Below are 20,714 nucleotides of genomic sequence, written 5' to 3'. Positions count from 1 at the left end.
TAAAATTGGATAAATGTAATTTGAAACGATAAGTATCAAATAACATTGTACTGAAAGTTGATAAAATAAAAAATAAAATGAGATTCAACTGCAATGAGTCATCGGCGTAAAACCTATGCCGGTTTCACTCCACAAGGTCGTGGAGTGAAACCGGCACTACCTTACTACTACCGCATATTTCGATGCAAAACGACGATTTCTCGCCGATTTTCGTTGTTTTCTGGTTTGAATTCGCAAAGAAAAGCACGAAATCTACAAAATCATGACTTTTTACTAAGATTCAACGGCTGAATTGCAAGAAAACCGCAGAATTCTGCACGAAATCATCAAAATTCTTACAGAAAACCGCATTTTTCGATGCAAATCGACGATTTCTCACCGATTTTCGTTGTTTTCTGGCTTGAATTCGCAAAGAAGAGCACGAAATCTACAAAATCATGACTTTTTACCAAGATTCAACCGCTGAATTGCAAGAAAACAGCAGAATTCTGCACGAAATCATCAAAATTCTTACAGAAAACCGCATATTTCGATGCAAAACAACGATTTCTCGCCGATTTTCGTTGTTTTCTGGCTTGAATTCTCAAAGAAGAGCACGAAATCTACAAAATCATCACTTTTTACCAAGATTCTACGGCTGAATTGCAAGAAAACAGCAGAATTCTGCACGAAATCATCAATATTCTTACAGAAAACCGCATATTTCGATGCAAAACGACGATTTCTCGCCGATTTTCGTTGTTTTCTGGCTTGAATTCGCAAAGAAGAGCACGAAATCTACAAAATAATGACTTTTTACCAAGATTCAACGGCTGAATTGCAAGAAAACAGCAGAATTCTGCACGAAATCATCAAAATTCTTACAGAAAACCGCATATTTCGATGCAAAACAACGATTTCTCGCCGATTTTCGTTGTTTTCTATCTTGAATTCGCCAAGAAGAGCACGAAATCTATAAAATCATGACTTTTTACCTAGATTCAACGGCTGAATTGCAAGAAAACAGCAGAATTCTGCACGAAATCATCAAAATTCTTACAGAAAACCGCATATTTCGATGCAAAACGACGATTTCTCGCCGATTTTCGTTGTTTTCTGGCATGAATTTGCAAAGAAGAGCACGAAATCTACAAAATCATGACTTTTTACCAAGATTCAACGGCTGAATTGCAAGAAAACAGCAGAATTCTGCACGAAATCATCAAAATTCTTAGAGAAAACCGCATATTTCGATGCAAAACGACGATTTCTCGCTGATTTTCGTTGTTTTCTATCTTGAATTCGCAAAGAAGAGCACGAAATCTACAAAATCATGACATTTTACCAAGATTCAACGGCTGAATTGCAAGTAAACAGCAGAATTCTGCACGAAATCGTCACAATTCTTAGAGAAAACCGCATATTTCGATGCAAAACGACGATTTCTCGCCGATTTTCTTTGTTTTCTGGCTTGAATTCGCACAGAAGAGCACGAAATCTACAAAATCATCACTTTTTACCAAGATTCAACGGCTGAATTGCAAGAAAAAAGCAGAATTCTGCACGAAATCATCAAAATTCTTAGAGAAAACCGCATATTTCGATGCAAAACGACGATTTCTTGCCGATTTTCGTTGTTTTCTGGCTTGAATTCGCAAAGAAGAGCACGAAATCTACAAAATCATCACTTTTTACCAAGATTCAACGGCTGAATTGCAAGAAAACAGCAGAATTCTGCACGAAATCATCAAAATTCTTACAGAAAACCGCATATTTCGATGCAAAACGACGATTTCTCGTCGATTTTCGTTGTTTTCTGGCATGAATTTGCAAAGAAGAGCACGAAATCTACAAAATCATGACTTTTTACCCAGATTCAACGGCTGAATTGCAAGAAAACAGCAGAATTCTGCACGAAATCATCAAAATTCTTAGAGAAAACCGCATATTTCGATGCAAAACGACGATTTCTCGCTGATTTTCGTTGTTTTCTGGCTTGAATTCGCAAAGAGCACGAAATCTACAAAATCATCACTTTTTACCAAGATTCAACGGCTGAATTGCAAGAAAACAGCAGAATTCTGCACGAAATCATCAAAATTCTTAAAGAAAACCGCATATTTCGATGCAAAACGACGATTTCTCGCCGATTTTCGTTGTTTTCTGGCTTGAATTCGCAAAGACGAGCACGAAATCTACAAAATCATCACTTTTTACCAAGATTCAACGGCTGAATTGCAAGAAAACAGCAGAATTCTGCACGAAATCATCAAAATTCTTAGAGAAAACCGCATATTTCGATGCAAAACCACGATTTCTCGCTGATTTTCGTTGTTTTCTATCTTGAATTCGCAAAGAAGAGCACGGAATCTACAAAATCATGATTTTTACCAAGATTCAACGGCTGAATTGCAAGAAAACAGCAGAATTCTGCACGAAATCATCAAAATTCTTAAAGAAAACCGCATATTTCGATGCAAAACGACGATTTCTCGCCGATTTTCGTTGTTTTCTGGCTTGAATTCGCAAAGAAGAGCACGAAATCTACAAAATCATCACTTTTTACCAAGATTCAACGGCTGAATTGCAAGAAAACAGCAGAATTCTGCACGAAATCATCAAAATTCTTAGAGAAAACCGCATATTTCGATGCAAAACCACGATTTCTCGCTGATTTTCGTTGTTTTCTATCTTGAATTCGCAAAGAAGAGCACGGAATCTACAAAATCATGATTTTTACCAAGATTCAACGGCTGAATTGCAAGAAAACAGCAAAATTCTGCACGAAATCATCAAAATTTTTACAGAAAACCGCATATTTCGATGCAAAACAACGATTTCTCGCCGATTTTCGTTGTTTTCTGGCTTGAATTCGCAAAGAAGAGCACGAAATCTACAAAATCATCACTTTTTACCAAGATTCTACGGCTGAATTGCAAGAAAACAGCAGAATTCTGCACGAAATCATCAAAATTCTTACAGAAAACCGCATACTTCGATGCAAAACGACGATTTCTCGCCGATTTTCGTTGTTTTCTGGCTTGAATTTGCAAAGAAGAGCACGAAATCTACAAAATCATGACTTTTTACCAAGATTCAACGGCTGAATTGCAAGAAAACAGCAGAATTCTGCACGAAATCATCAAAATTCTTAGAGAAAACTGCATATTTCGATGCAAAACAACGATTTCTCGCCGATTTTCGTTGTTTTCTATCTTGAATTCGCCAAAAAGAGCACGAAATCAACAAAATCATGACTTTTTACCAAGATTCAACGGCTGAATTGCAAGAAAACAGCAGAATTCTGCACGAAATCATCAAAATTCTTACAGAAAACCGCATATTTCGATGCAAAACGATTATTTCTCGCCGATTTTCGTTGTTTTCTGGCTTGAATTCGCAAAGAAGAGCACGAAATCTACAAAATCATGACTTTTTACCAAGATTCAACAGCTGAATTGCAAGAAAACAGCAGAATTCTGCACGAAATCATCAAAATTCTTACAGAAAACCGCATATTTCGATGCAAAACAACGATTTCTCGCCGATTTTCGTTGTTTTCTGGCTCGAATTCGCAAAGAAGAGCACGAAATCTACAAAATCATGACTTTTTACCAAGATTCAACGGCTGAATTGCAAGAAAACAGCAGAATTCTGCACGAAATCATCAAAATTCTTAGAGAAAACTGCATATTTCGATGCAAAACAACGATTTCACGCCGATTTTCGTTGTTTTCTATCTTGAATTCGCCAAGAAGAGCACGAAATCTACAAAATCATGACTTTTTACCTAGATTCAACGGCTGAATTGCAAGAAAACAGCAGAATTCTGCACGAAATCATCAAAATTCTTACAGAAAACCGCATATTTCGATGCAAAACAACGATTTCTCGCCGATTTTCGTTGTTTTCTATCTTGAATTCGCCAAGAAGAGCACGAAATCTATAAAATCATGACTTTTTACCTAGATTCAACGGCTGAATTGCAAGAAAACAGCAGAATTCTGCTCAAAATCATCAAAATTCTTACAGAAAACCGCATATTTCGATGCAAAACGACGATTTTTCGCCGATTTTCGTTGTTTTCTGGCTTGAATTCGCAAAGAAGAGCACGAAATCTACAAAATCATAACTTTTTACCAAGATTCAACGGCTGAATTGCATGAAAACAGCAGAATTCTGCACGAAATCATCAAAATTCTTACAGAAAACCGCATATTTCGATGCAAAACGACGATTTCTCGCCGATTTTCGTTGTTTTCTGGCATGAATTTGCAAAGAAGAGCACGAAATCTACAAAATCATGACTTTTTACCAAGATTCAACGGCTGAATTGCAAGAAAACAGCAGAATTCTGCACGAAATCATCAAAATTCTTAGAGAAAACCGCATATTTCGATGCAAAACGACGATTTCTCGCTGATTTTCGTTGTTTTCTATCTTGAATTCGCAAAGAAGAGCACGAAATCTACAAAATCATGACTTTTTACCAAGATTCAACGGCTGAATTGCAAGTAAACAGCAGAATTCTGCACGAAATCGTCAAAATTCTTAGAGAAAACCGCATATTTCGATGCAAAACGACGATTTCTCGCCGATTTTCGTTGTTTTCTGGCTTGAATTTGCAAAGAAGAGCACGAAATCTACAAAATCATCACTTTTTACCAAGATTCAACGGCTGAATTGCAAGAAAACAGCAGAATTCTGCACGAAATCATAAAAATTCTTAGAGAAAACCGCATATTTCGATGCAAAACGACGATTTCTCGCTGATTTTCGTTGTTTTCTATCTTGAATTCGCAAAGAAGAGCACGGAATCTACAGATCATGACTTTTTACCAAGATTCAACAGCTGAATTGCAAGAAAACAGCAGAATTCTGCACGAAATCATCAAAATTCTTACAGAAAACCGCATATTTTGATGCAAAACGACGATTTCTCGCCGATTTTCGTTGTTTTCTGGCTTGAATTCGCAAAGAAGAGCACGAAATCTACAAAATCATGACTTTTTACCAAGATTCAACGGCTGAATTGCAAGAAAACAGCAGAATTCTGCACGAAATCATCAAAATTCTGACAGAAAACCGCATTTTTCGATGCAAAACGACGATTTCTCGCCGATTTTCGTTGTTTTCTGGCTTGAATTCGCAAAGAAGAGCACGAAATCTACAAAATCATGACTTTTTACCAAGATTCAAGGGCTGAATTGCAAGAAAACAGCAGAATTCTGCACGAAATCATCAAAATTCTTACAGAAAACCGCATTTTTCGATGCAAAACGACGATTTCTCGCCGATTTTCGTTGTTTTCTGGCTTGAATTCGCAAAGAAGAGCACGAAATCTACAAAATCATGACTTTTTACCAAGATTCAACGGCTGAATTGCAAGAAAACAGTAGAATTCTGCACGAAATCATCAAAATTCTAACAGAAAACCTCATATTTCGATGCAAAACAACGATTTCTCGCCGATTTTCGTTGTTTTCTGGCTTGAATTCGCAAAGAAGAGCACGAAATCTACAAAATCATCACTTTTTACCAAGATTCTACGGCTGAATTGCAAGAAAACAGCAGCATTCTGCACGAAATCATCAAAATTCTTACAGAAAACCGCATATTTCGATGCAAAACGACGATTTCTCGCCGATTTTCGTTGTTTTCTGGCTTGAATTCGCAAAGAAGAGCACGAAATCTACAAAATCATGGCTTTTTACCAAGATTTAACGGCTGAATTGCAAGAAAACAGCAGAATTCTGCACGAAATCATCAAAATTCTTAGAGAATACTGCATATTTCGATGCAAAACAACGATTTCTCGCCGATTTTCGTTGTTTTCTATCTTGAATTAGCCAAGAAGAGCACGAAATCTACAAAATCATGACTTTTTACCTAGATTCAACGGCTGAATTGCTAGAAAACAGCAGAATTCTGCACGAAATCATCAAAATTCTTACAGAAAACCGCATATTTCGATGCAAAACGACGATTTCTCGCCGATTTTCGTTGTTTTCTGGCTTGAATTTGCAAAGAAGAGCACGAAATCTACAAAATCATGATTTTTTACCAAGATTCAACCGCTGAATTGCAAGAAAACAGCAGAATTCTGCACGAAATCATCAAAATTCTTACAGAAAACCGCATATTTCGATGCAAAACGACGATTTCTCGCTGATTTTCGTTGTTTTCTGGCATGAATTTGCAAAGAAGAGCACGAAATCTACAAAATCATGACTTTTTACCAAAATTCAACGGCTGAATTGCAAGAAAACAGCAGATTTCTGCACGAAATCATCAAAATTCTTAGAGAAAACCGCATATTTCGATGCAAAACGACGTTTTCTCGCTGATTTTCGTTGTTTTCTATCTTGAATTCGCAAAGAAGAGCACGAAATCTACAAAATCATGACTTTTTACCAAGATTCAACGGCTGAATTGCAAGAAAACAGCAGAATTCTGCACAAAATCATCAAAATTCTTAGAGAAAACTGCATATTTCGATGCAAAACAACGATTTCTCGCCGATTTTCGTTGTTTTCTATCTTGAATTCGCCAAGGAGAGCACGAAATCTACAAAATCATGACTTTTTACCTAGATTCAACAGCTGAATTGCAAGAAAACAGCAGAATTCTGCACGAAATCATCAAAATTCTTAGAGAAAACTGCATATTTCGATGCAAAACGACGATTTCTCGCCGATTTTCGTTGTTTTCTGGCATGAATTTGCAAAGAAGAGCACAAAATCTACAAAATCATGACTTTTTGCCAAGATTCAACGGCTGAATTGCAAGAAAACAGCAGAATTCTGCACGAAATCATCAAAATTCTTAGAGAAAACTGCATATTTCGATGCAAAACAACGATTTCACGCCGATTTTCGTTGTTTTCTATCTTGAATTCGCCAAGAAGAGCACGAAATCTACAAAATCATAACTTTTTACCTAGATTCAACGGCTGAATTGCAAGAAAACAGCAGAATTCTGCACGAAATCATCAAAATTCTTACAGAAAACCGCATATTTCGATGCAAAACAACGATTTCTCGCCGATTTTCGTTGTTTTCTATCTTGAATTCGCTAAGAAGAGCACGAAATCTATAAAATCATGACTTTTTACCTAGATTCAACGGCTGAATTGCAAGAAGACAGCAGAATTCTGCTCAAAATCATCAAAATTCTTACAGAAAACCGCATATTTCGATGCAAAACGACGATTTTTCGCCGATTTTCGTTGTTTTCTGGCTTGAATTCGCAAAGAAGAGCACGAAATCTACAAAATCATAACTTTTTACCAAGATTCAACGGCTGAATTGCAAGAAAACAGCAGAATTCTGCACGAAATCATCAAAATTCTTACAGAAAACCGCATATTTCGATGCAAAACGACGATTTCTCGCCGATTTTCGTTGTTTTCTGGCATGAATTTGCAAAGAAGAACACGAAATCTAAAAAATCATGACTTTTTACCAAGATTCAACAGCTGAATTGCAAGAAAACAGCAGAATTCTGCACGAAATCATCAAAATTCTTAGAGAAAACCGCATATTTCGATGCAAAACGACGATTTCTCGCTGATTTTCGTTGTTTTCTATCTTGAATTCGCAAAGAAGAGCACGAAATCTACAAAATCATGACTTTTTACCAAGATTCAACGGCTGAATTGCAAGTAAACAGCAGAATTCTGCACGAAATCGTCAAAATTCTTAGAGAAAACCGCATATTTCGATGCAAAACGACGATTTCTCGCCGATTTTCGTTGTTTTCTGGCTTGAATTTGCAAAGAAGAGCACGAAATCTACAAAATCATCACTTTTTACCAAGATTCAACGGCTGAATTGCAAGAAAACAGCAGAATTCTGCACGAAATCATCAAAATTCTTAGAGAAAACCGCATATTTCGATGCAAAACGACGATTTCTCGCTGATTTTCGTTGTTTTCTATCTTGAATTCGCAAAGAAGAGCACGGAATCTACAAAATCATGACTTTTTACCAAGATTCAACAGCTGAATTGCAAGAAAACAGCAGAATTCTGCACGAAATCATCAAAATTCTTACAGAAAACCGCATATTTTGATGCAAAACGACGATTTCTCGCCGATTTTCGTTGTTTTCTGGCTTGAATTCGCAAAGAAGAGCACGAAATCTACAAAATCATGACTTTTTACCAAGATTCAACGGCTGAATTGCAAGAAAACAGCAGAATTCTGCACGAAATCATCAAAATTCTTACAGAAAACCGCATTTTTCGATGCAAAACGACGATTTCTCGCCGATTTTCGTTGTTTTCTGGCTTGAGTTCGCAAAGAAGAGCACGAAATCTACAAAATCATGACTTTTTACCAAGATTCAACGGCTGAATTGCAAGAAAACAGCAGAATTCTGCACGAAATCATCAAAATTCTTACAGAAAACCGCATTTTTCGATGCAAAACGACGATTTCTCGCCGATTTTCGTTGTTTTCTGGCTTGAATTCGCAAAGAAGAGCACGAAATCTACAAAATCATGACTTTTTACCAAGATTCAACGGCTGAATTGCAAGAAAACAGCAGAATTCTGCACGGAATCATCAAAATTCTTACAGAAAACCTCATATTTCGATGCAAAACAACGATTTCTCGCCGATTTTCGTTGTTTTCTGGCTTGAATTCGCAAAGAAGAGCACGAAATCTACAAAATCATCACATTTTACCAAGATTCTATGGCTGAATTGCAAGAAAACAGCAGCATTCTGCACGAAATCATCAAAATTCTTACAGAAAACCGCATATTTCGATGCAAAACGACGATTTCTCGCCGATTTTCGTTGTTTTCTGGCTTGAATTCGCAAAGAAGAGCACGAAATCTACAAAATCATGGCTTTTTACCAAGATTCAACGGCTGAATTGCAAGAAAACAGCAGAATTCTGCACGAAATCATCAAAATTCTTAGAGAATACTGCATATTTCGATGCAAAACAACGATTTCTCGCCGATTTTCGTTGTTTTCTATCTTGAATTAGCCAAGAAGAGCACGAAATCTACAAAATCATGACTTTTTACCTAGATGCAACGGCTGAATTGCTAGAAAACAGCAGAATTCTGCACGAAATCATCCAAATTCTTACAGAAAACCGCATATTTCGATGCAAAACGACGATTTCTCGCCGATTTTCGTTGTTTTCTGGCTTGAATTTGCAAAGAAGAGCACGAAATCTACAAAGTCATGATTTTTTACCAAGATTCAACCGCTGAATTGCAAGAAAATAGCAGAATTCTGCACGAAATCATCAAAATTCTTACAGAAAACCGCATATTTCGATGCAAAACGACGATTTCTCGCTGATTTTCGTTGTTTTCTGGCATGAATTTGCAAAGAAGAGCACGAAATCTACAAAATCATGACTTTTTACCAAGATTCAACGGCTGAATTGCAAGAAAACAGCAGATTTCTGCACGAAATCATCAAAATTCTTAGAGAAAACCGCATATTTCGATGCAAGACGACGTTTTCTCGCTGATTTTCGTTGTTTTCTATCTTGAATTCGCAAAGAAGAGAAATTTTGTTTTCTGGCATGAATTTGCAAAGAAGAGCACGAAATCTGCAAAATGATAACTTTTTACCAAGATTCAACAACTGAATTGCAAGAAAACAGCAGAATTCTGCACGAAATCATCAAAATTCTTAGAGAAAACCGCATATTTTGATGCAAAACGACGATTTCTTGCTGATTTTCGTTGTTTTCTATCTTGAATTCGCAAAGAAGAGCACGAAATCTACAAAATCATCACTTTTTACCAAGATTCAACGGCTGATTTGCAAGAAAACAGCAGAATTCTACACGAAATCATCAAAATTCTTAGAGAAAACCGCATATTTCGATGCAAAACGACGATTTCTCGCCGATTTTCGTTGTTTTCTATCTTGAATTCGCCAAGAAGAGCACGAAATCTATAAAATCATGACTTTTTACCTAGATTCAACGGCTGAATTGCAAGAAAACAGCAGAATTCTGCACAAAATCATCAAAATTCTTACAGAAAACCGCATATTTCGATGCAAAACGACGATTTCTCGCCGATTTTCGTTGTTTTCTGGCTTGAATTCGCAAAGAAGAGCACGAAATCTACAAAATCATGACTTTTTATCAAGATTCAACGGCTGAATTGCAAGAAAACGGCAGAATTCTGCACGAAATCATCAAAATTCTTACAGAAAACCGCATATTTCGATGCAAAACGACGATTTCTCGCCGATTTTCGTTGTTTTCTGGCATGAATTAGCAAATAAGAGCACGAAATCTACAAAATCATGACTTTTTACCAAGATTCAACGGCTGAATTGCAAGAAAACAGCAGAATTCTGCACGAAATCATCAAAATTCTTAGAGAAAACCGCATATTTCGATGCAAAACGACGATTTCTCGCTGATTTTCGTTGTTTTCTATCTTGAATTCGCAAAGAAGAGCACGAAATCTACAAAATCATGACTTTTTACCAAGATTCAACGGCTGAATTGCAAGTAAACAGCAGAATTCTGCACTAAATCGTCAAAATTTTTAGAGAAAACCGCATATTTCGATGCAAAACGACGATTTCTCGCCGATTTTCGTTGTTTTCTGGCTTTAATTTGCAAAGAAGAGCACGAAATCTACAAAATCATCACTTTTTACCTAGATTCAACGGCTGAATTGCAAGAAAACAGCAGAATTCTGCACGAAATCATCAAAATTCTTAGAGAAAACTGCATATTTCGATGCAAAACAACGATTTCTCGCCGATTTTCGTTGTTTTCTATCTTGAATTCGCCAAGAAGAGCACGAAATCTACAAAATCATGACTTTTTACCTAGATTCAACGGCTGAATTGCAAGAAAACAGCAGAATTCTGCACGAAATCATCAAAATTCTTACAGAAAACCGCATATTTCGATGCAAAACAACGATTTCTCGACGATTTTCGTTGTTTTCTATCTTGAATTCGCCAAGAAGAGCACGAAATCTATAAGATCATGACTTTTTACCTAGATTCAACGGCTGAATTGCAAGAAAACAGCAAAATTCTGCACAAAATCATCAAAATTCTTACAGAAAACCGCATATTTCGATGCAAATCGACGATTTCTCGCCGATTTTCGTTGTTTTCTGGCTTGAATTCGCAAAGAAGAGCACGAAATCTACAAAAACATAACTTTTTACCAAGATTCAACGGCTGAATTGCAAGAAAACAGCAGAATTCTGCACGAAATCATCAAAATTCTTACAGAAAACCGCATATTTCGATGCAAAACGACGATTTCTCGCCGATTTTCGTTGTTTTCTGGCATGAGTTTGCAAAGAAGAGCACGAAATCTACAAAATCATGACTTTTTACCAAGATTCAACGGCTGAATTGCCGAAATCTAGCCGAAATCTGCCGAAAAAGAGCACGAAATCTACAAAATCATGAATTTTTACTAAGATTCAACGGCTGAATTGCAAGAAAACAGCAGAATTCTGCACGAAATCATCAAAATTCTTACAGAAAACCTTATATTTCGATGCAAAACAACGATTTCTCGCCGATTTTCGTTGTTTTCTGGCTTGAATTCGCAAAGAAAAGCACGAAATCTACAAAATCATGACTTTTTACCAAGATTCAACGGCTGAATTGCAAGAAAACAGCAGAATTCTGCACGAAATCATCAAAATTCTTACAGAAAACCGCATATTTCGATGCAAAACGACGATTTCTCGCCGATTTTCGTTGTTTTCTGGCTTGAATTCGCAAAGAAGAGCACGAAATCTACAAAATCATGACTTTTTACCAAGATTTAACGGCTGAATTGCAAGAAAACAGCAGAATTCTGCACGAAATCATCAAAATTCTTACAGAAAACCGCATTTTTCGATGCAAAACGACGATTTCTCGCCGATTTTCGTTGTTTTCTGGCTTGAATTTGCAAAGAAGAGCACGAAATCTACAAAATCATGATTTTTTACCAAGATTCAACAGCTGAATTGCAAGAAAACAGCAGAATTCTGCACAAAATCATCAAAATTCTTACAGAAAACCGCATATTTCGATGCAAAAGGACGATTTCTCGCCGATTTTCGTTGTTTTCTGGCATGAATTTGCAAAGAAGAGCACGAAATCTACAAAATCATGACTTTTTACCAAGATTCAACGGCTGAATTGCCGAAATCTAGCCGAAATCTGCCGAAAAAGAGCACGAAATCTACAAAATCATGAATTTTTACTAAGATTCAACGGCTGAATTGCAAGAAAACAGCAGAATTCTGCACGAAATCATCAAAATTCTTACAGAAAACCTTATATTTCGATGCAAAACAACGATTTCTCGCCGATTTTCGTTGTTTTCTGGCTTGAATTCGCAAAGAAAAGCACGAAATCTACAAAATCATGACTTTTTACCAAGATTCAACGGCTGAATTGCAAGAAAACAGCAGAATTCTGCACGAAATCATCAAAATTCTTACAGAAAACCGCATATTTCGATGCAAAACGACGATTTCTCGCCGATTTTCGTTGTTTTCTGGCTTGAATTCGCAAAGAAGAGCACGAAATCTACAAAATCATGACTTTTTACCAAGATTTAACGGCTGAATTGCAAGAAAACAGCAGAATTCTGCACGAAATCATCAAAATTCTTACAGAAAACCGCATTTTTCGATGCAAAACGACGATTTCTCGCCGATTTTCGTTGTTTTCTGGCTTGAATTTGCAAAGAAGAGCACGAAATCTACAAAATCATGATTTTTTACCAAGATTCAACAGCTGAATTGCAAGAAAACAGCAGAATTCTGCACAAAATCATCAAAATTCTTACAGAAAACCGCATATTTCGATGCAAAAGGACGATTTCTCGCCGATTTTCGTTGTTTTCTGGCATGAATTTGCAAAGAAGAGCACGAAATCTACAAAATCATGACTTTTTACCAAGATTCAACGGCTGAATTGCAAGAAAACAGCAGATTTCTGCACGAAATCATCAAAATTCTTAGAGAAAACCGCATATTTCGATGCAAAACGACGTTTTCTCGCTGATTTTCGTTGTTATCTATCTTGAATTCGCAAAGAAGAGCACGAAATCTACAAAATCATGACTTTTTACCAAGATTCAACGGCTGAATTGCAAGAAAACAGCAGAATTCTGCACGAAATCATCAAAATTCTTACAGAAAACCGCATATTTCGATGCAAAAAGACGATTTCTCGCCGATTTTCGTTGTTTTCTGGCATGAATTTGCAAAGAAGAGCACGAAATCTACAAAATCATGACTTTTTACCAAGATTCAACGGCTGAATTGCAAGAAAACAGCAGATTTCTGCACGAAATCATCAAAATTCTTAGAGAAAACCGCATATTTCGATGCAAAACGACGTTTTCTCGCTGATTTTCGTTGTTATCTATCTTGAATTCGCAAAGAAGAGCACGAAATCTACAAAATCATGACTTTTTACCAAGATTCAACGGCTGAATTGCAAGAAAACAGCAGAATTCTGCACAAAATCATCAAAATTCTTAGAGAAAACTGCATATTTCGATGCAAAACAACGATTTCTCGCCGATTTTCGTTGTTTTCTATCTTGAATTCGCCAAGGAGAGCACGAAATCTACAAAATCATGACTTTTTACCTAGATTCAACGGCTGAATTGCAAGAAAACAGCAGAATTCTGCACGAAATCATCAAAATTCTTACAGAAAACCGCATTTTTCGATGCAAAACGACGATTTCTCGCCGATTTTCGTTGTTTTCTGGCTTGAATTCGCAAAGAAGAGCACGAAATCTACAAAATCATGACTTTTTACCAAGATTCAACGGCTGAATTGCAAGAAAACAGCAGAATTCTGCACGAAATCGTCAAAATTCTTAGAGAAAACCGCATATTTCGATGCAAAACGACGATTTCTCGCCGATTTTCGTTGTTTTCTGGCTTGAATTTGCAAAGAAGAGCACGAAATCTACAAAATCATCACTTTTTACCAAGATTCAACGGCTGAATTGCAAGAAAACAGCAGAATTCTGCACGAAATCATCAAAATTCTTAGAGAAAACCGCATATTTCGATGCAAAACGACGTTTTCTCGCTGATTTTCGTTGTTATCTATCTTGAATTCGCAAAGAAGAGCACGAAATCTACAAAATCATGACTTTTTACCAAGATTCAACGGCTGAATTGCAAGAAAACAGCAGAATTCTGCACGAAATCATCAAAATTCTTACAGAAAACCGCATATTTCGATGCAAAAAGACGATTTCTCGCCGATTTTCGTTGTTTTCTGGCATGAATTTGCAAAGAAGAGCACGAAATCTACAAAATCATGACTTTTTACCAAGATTCAACGGCTGAATTGCAAGAAAACAGCAGATTTCTGCACGAAATCATCAAAATTCTTAGAGAAAACCGCATATTTCGATGCAAAACGACGTTTTCTCGCTGATTTTCGTTGTTATCTATCTTGAATTCGCAAAGAAGAGCACGAAATCTACAAAATCATGACTTTTTACCAAGATTCAACGGCTGAATTGCAAGAAAACAGCAGAATTCTGCACAAAATCATCAAAATTCTTAGAGAAAACTGCATATTTCGATGCAAAACAACGATTTCTCGCCGATTTTCGTTGTTTTCTATCTTGAATTCGCCAAGGAGAGCACGAAATCTACAAAATCATGACTTTTTACCTAGATTCAACGGCTGAATTGCAAGAAAACAGCAGAATTCTGCACGAAATCATCAAAATTCTTACAGAAAACCGCATTTTTCGATGCAAAACGACGATTTCTCGCCGATTTTCGTTGTTTTCTGGCTTGAATTCGCAAAGAAGAGCACGAAATCTACAAAATCATGACTTTTTACCAAGATTCAACGGCTGAATTGCAAGAAAACAGCAGAATTCTGCACGAAATCGTCAAAATTCTTAGAGAAAACCGCATATTTCGATGCAAAACGACGATTTCTCGCCGATTTTCGTTGTTTTCTGGCTTGAATTTGCAAAGAAGAGCACGAAATCTACAAAATCATCACTTTTTACCAAGATTCAACGGCTGAATTGCAAGAAAACAGCAGAATTCTGCACGAAATCATCAAAATTCTTAGAGAAAACCGCATATTTCGATGCAAAACGACGATTTCTCGCCGATTTTCGTTGTTTTCTGGCTTGAATTCGCAAAGAAGAGCACGAAATCTACAAAATCATGACTTTTTACCAAGATTCAACGGCTGAATTGCAAGAAAACAGCAGAATTCTGCACGAAATCGTCAAAATTCTTAGAGAAAACCGCATATTTCGATGCAAAACGACGATTTCTCGCCGATTTTCGTTGTTTTCTGGCTTGAATTCGCAAAGAAGAGCACGAAATCTACAAAATCATCACTTTTTACCAAGATTCAACCGCTGAATTGCAAGAAAACAGCAGAATTCTGCACGAAATCATCAAAATTCTTAGAGAAAACCGCATATTTCGATGCAAAACGACGATTTCTCGCCGATTTTCGTGGTTTTCTGGCTTAAATTCGCAAAGAAGAGCACGAAATCTACAAAATCATAACTTTTCACCAAGATTCAACGGCTGAATTGCAAGAAAACAGCAGAATTCTGCACGAAATCATCAAAATTCTTACAGAAAACCGCATTTTTCGATGCAAAACAACGATTTCTCGCCGATTTTCGTTGTTTTCTGGCTTGAATTCGCAAAGAAGAGCACGAAATCTACAAAATCATGACTTTTTACCAAGATTCAACATCTGAATTGCAAGAAAACAGCAGAATTCTGCACGAAATCATCAAAATTCTTAGAGAAAACTGCATATTTCGATGCAAAACAACGATTTCTCGCCGATTTTCGTTGTTTTCTATTTTGAATTCGCAAAGAAGAGCACGAAATCTACAAAATCATCACTTTTTACCAAGATTCTACGACTGAATTGCAAGAAAACAGCAGAATTCTGCACGAAATCATCAAAATTCTTACAGAAAACCGCATATTTCGATGCAAAACGACGATTTCTCGCCGATTTTCGTTGTTTTCTGGCTTGAATTCGCAAAGAAGAGCCCGAAATCTACAAAATCATGACTTTTTACCAAGATTCAAAGGCTGAATTGCAAGAAAACAGCAGAATTCTGCACGAAATCATCAAAATTCTTAGAGAAAACCGCATTTTTCGATGCATAATGATTATTTCTCGCCGATTTTCGTTGTTTTCTGGCTTGAATTTGCAAAGAAGAGCACGAAATCTACAAAATCATGACTTTTTACCAAGATTCAACGGCTGAATTGCAAGAAAACAGCAGAATTCTGCACGAAATCATCAAAATTCTTACAGAAAACCGCATATTTCGATGCAAAACGACGATTTCTCGCCGATTTTCGTTGTTTTCTGGCTTGAATTTGCAAAGAAGAGCACGAAATCTACAAAATCATGACTTTTTACCAAGATTCAACGGCTGAATTGCAAGAAAACAGCAGAATTCTGCACGAAATCATCAAAATTCTTACAGAAAACCGCATATTTCGATGCAAAACGACGATTTCTCGCCGATTTTCGTTGTTTTCTGGCATGAATTCGCAAAGAAGAGCACAAAATCTACAAAATCATGACTTTCTACCAAGATGCAACGGCTGAATTGCAAGAAAACAGCAGAATTCTGCACGAAATCATCAAAATTCTTAGAGAAAACCGCATATTTCGATGCAAAACGACGTATTCTCGCAGATTTTCGTTGTTTTCTATCTTGAATTCGCAAAGAAGAGCACGAAATCTATAAAATCATGACATTTTACCAAGATTCAACGGCTGAATTGCAAGAAAACAGCAGAATTCTGCACGAAATCATCAAAATTCTAAGAGAAATCCGCATATTTCGATGCAAAACGACGATTTCTCGCCGATTTTCGTGGTTTTCTGGCTTAAATTCGCAAAGAAGAGCACGAAATCTACAAAATCATGACTTTTTACCAAGATTCAACGGCTGAATTGCAAGAAAACAGCAGAATTCTGCACGAAATCATCAAAATTCTTACAGAAAACCGCATTTTTCGATGCAAAACGACGATTTCTCGCCGATTTTCGATGTTTTCTGGCTTGAATTCGCAAAGAAGAGCACGAAATCTACAAAATCATGACTTTTTACCAAGATTCAACCGCTGAATTGCAAGAAAACAGCAGAATTCTGCACGAAATCATCAAAATTCTTACAGAAAACCGCATTTTTCGATGCAAAACGACGATTTCTCGCCGATTTTCGTTGTTTTCTGGCTTGAATTCGCAAAGAAGAGCACGAAATCTACAAAATCATGACTTTTTACCAAGATTCAACGGCTGAATTGCAAGAAAACAGCAGAATTCTGCACGAAATCGTCAAAATTCTTAGAGAAAACCGCATATTTCGATGCAAAACGACGATTTCTCGCCGATTTTCGTTGTTTTCTGGCTTGAATTCGCAAAGAAGAGCACGAAATCTACAAAATCATCACTTTTTACCAAGATTCAACGGCTGAATTGCAAGAAAACAGCAGAATTTTGCACGAAATCATCAAAATTCTTAGAGAAAACCGCATATTTCGATGCAAAACGACGATTTCTCGCCGATTTTCGTTGTTTTCTGGCTTGAATTCGCAAAGAAGAGCACGAAATCTACAAAATCATGACTTTTTACCAAGATTCAACGGCTGAATTGCAAGAAAACAGCAGAATTCTGCACGAAATCGTCAAAATTCTTAGAGAAAACCGCATATTTCGATGCAAAACGACGATTTCTCGCCGATTTTCGTTGTTTTCTGGCTTGAATTCGCAAAGAAGAGCACGAAATCTACAAAATCATCACTTTTTACCAAGATTCAACCGCTGAATTGCAAGAAAACAGCAGAATTCTGCACGAAATCATCAAAATTCTTAGAGAAAACCGCATATTTCGATGCAAAACGACGATTTCTCGCCGATTTTCGTGGTTTTCTGGCTTAAATTCGCAAAGAAGAGCACGAAATCTACAAAATCATAACTTTTCACCAAGATTCAACGGCTGAATTGCAAGAAAACAGCAGAATTCTGCACGAAATCATCAAAATTCTTACAGAAAACCGCATTTTTCGATGCAAAACAACGATTTCTCGCCGATTTTCGTTGTTTTCTGGCTTGAATTCGCAAAGAAGAGCACGAAATCTACAAAATCATGACTTTTTACCAAGATTCAACATCTGAATTGCAAGAAAACAGCAGAATTCTGCACGAAATCATCAAAATTCTTAGAGAAAACTGCATATTTCGATGCAAAACAACGATTTCTCGCCGATTTTCGTTGTTTTCTATTTTGAATTCGCAAAGAAGAGCACGAAATCTACAAAATCATCACTTTTTACCAAGATTCTACGGCTGAATTGCAAGAAAACAGCAGAATTCTGCACGAAATCATCAAAATTCTTACAGAAAACCGCATATTTCGATGCAAAACGACGATTTCTCGCCGATTTTCGTTGTTTTCTGGCTTGAATTCGCAAAGAAGAGCCCGAAATCTACAAAATCATGACTTTTTACCAAGATTCAACGGCTGAATTGCAAGAAAACAGCAGAATTCTGCACGAAATCATCAAAATTCTTAGAGAAAACCGCATATTTCGATGCAAAACGACGATTTCTCGCCGATTTTCGTTGTTTTCTGGCTTGAATTTGCAAAGAAGAGCACGAAATCTACAAAATCATGACTTTTTACCAAGATTCAACGGCTGAATTGCAAGAAAACAGCAGAATTCTGCACGAAATCATCAAAATTCTTACAGAAAACCGCATATTTCGATGCAAAACGACGATTTCTCGCCGATTTTCGTTGTTTTCTGGCATGAATTCGCAAAGAAGAGCACAAAATCTACAAAATCATGACTTTCTACCAAGATGCAACGGCTGAATTGCAAGAAAACAGCAGAATTCTGCACGAAATCATCAAAATTCTTAGAGAAAACCGCATATTTCGATGCAAAACGACGATTTTTCGCTGATTTTCGTTGTTTTCTATCTTGAATTCGCAAAGAAGAGCACGAAATCTATAAAATCATGACATTTTACCAAGATTCAACGGCTGAATTGCAAGAAAACAGCAGAATTCTGCACGAAATCATCAAAATTCTTAGAGAAATCCGCATATTTCGATGCAAAACGACGATTTCTCGCCGATTTTCGTGGTTTTCTGGCTTAAATTCGCAAAGAAGAGCACGAAATCTACAAAATCATGACTTTTTACCAAGATTCAACGGCTGAATTGCAAGAAAACAGCAGAATTCTGCACGAAATCATCAAAATTCTTACAGAAAACCGCATTTTTCGATGCAAAACGACGATTTCTCGCCGATTTTCGTTGTTTTCTGGCTTGAATTCGCAAAGAAGAGCACGAAATCTACAAAATCATGACTTTTTACCAAGATTCAACCGCTGAATTGCAAGAAAACAGCAGAATTCTGCACGAAATCATCAAAATTCTTACAGAAAACCGCATTTTTCGATGCAAAACGACGATTTCTCGCCGATTTTCGTTGTTTTCTGGCTTGAATTCGCAAAGAAGAGCACGAAATCTACAAAATCATGACTTTTTACCAAGATTCAACGGCTGAATTGCAAGAAAACAGCAGAATTCTGCACGAAATCGTCAAAATTCTTAGAGAAAACCGCATATTTCGATGCAAAACGACGATTTCTCGCCGATTTTCGTTGTTTTCTGGCTTGAATTCGCAAAGAAGAGCACGAAATCTACAAAATCATCACTTTTTACCAAGATTCAACGGCTGAATTGCAAGAAAACAGCAGAATTCTGCACGAAATCATCAAAATTCTTACAGAAAACCGCATTTTTCGATGCAAAACGACGATTTCTCGCCGATTTTCGTTGTTTTCTGGCTTGAATTCGCAAAGAAGAGCACGAAATCTACAAAATCATGACTTTTTACCAAGATTCAACGGCTGAATTGCAAGAAAACAGCAGAATTCTGCACGAAATCGTCAAAATTCTTAGAGAAAACCGCATATTTCGATGCAAAACGACGATTTCTCGCCGATTTTCGTTGTTTTCTGGCTTGAATTTGCAAAGAAGAGCACGAAATCTACAAAATCATCACTTTTTACCAAGATTCAACGGCTGAATTGCAAGAAAACAGCAGAATTCTGCACGAAATCATCAAAATTCTTAGAGAAAACCGCATATTTCGATGCAAAACGACGATTTCTCGCCGATTTTCGTTGTTTTCTGGCTTGAATTCGCAAAGAAGAGCACGAAATCTACAAAATCATGACTTTTTACCAAGATTCAACGGCTGAATTGCAAGAAAACAGCAGAATTCTGCACGAAATCGTCAAAATTCTTAGAGAAAACCGCATATTTCGATGCAAAACGACGATTTCTCGCCGATTTTCGTTGTTTTCTGGCTTGAATTCGCAAAGAAGAGCACGAAATCTACAAAATCATCACTTTTTACCAAGATTCAACCGCTGAATTGCAAGAAAACAGCAGAATTCTGCACGAAATCATCAAAATTCTTAGAGAAAACCGCATATTTCGATGCAAAACGACGATTTCTCGCCGATTTTCGTGGTTTTCTGGCTTAAATTCGCAAAGAAGAGCACGAAATCTACAAAATCATAACTTTTCACCAAGATTCAACGGCTGAATTGCAAGAAAACAGCAGAATTCTGCACGAAATCATCAAAATTCTTACAGAAAACCGCATTTTTCGATGCAAAACAACGATTTCTCGCCGATTTTCGTTGTT

The sequence above is a fragment of the Gnatocerus cornutus genome, unplaced genomic scaffold (assembly GCF_029298725.1).
Source record: "Gnatocerus cornutus isolate USDA-ARS CGAHR unplaced genomic scaffold, icGnaCorn1.1 ctg00000043.1, whole genome shotgun sequence".
Taxonomy (NCBI): Eukaryota; Metazoa; Arthropoda; class Insecta; order Coleoptera; family Tenebrionidae; genus Gnatocerus; species Gnatocerus cornutus.
The sequence above is the reverse complement of the archived record's forward strand: the minus strand, read 5'-3'. Positions refer to the sequence as shown.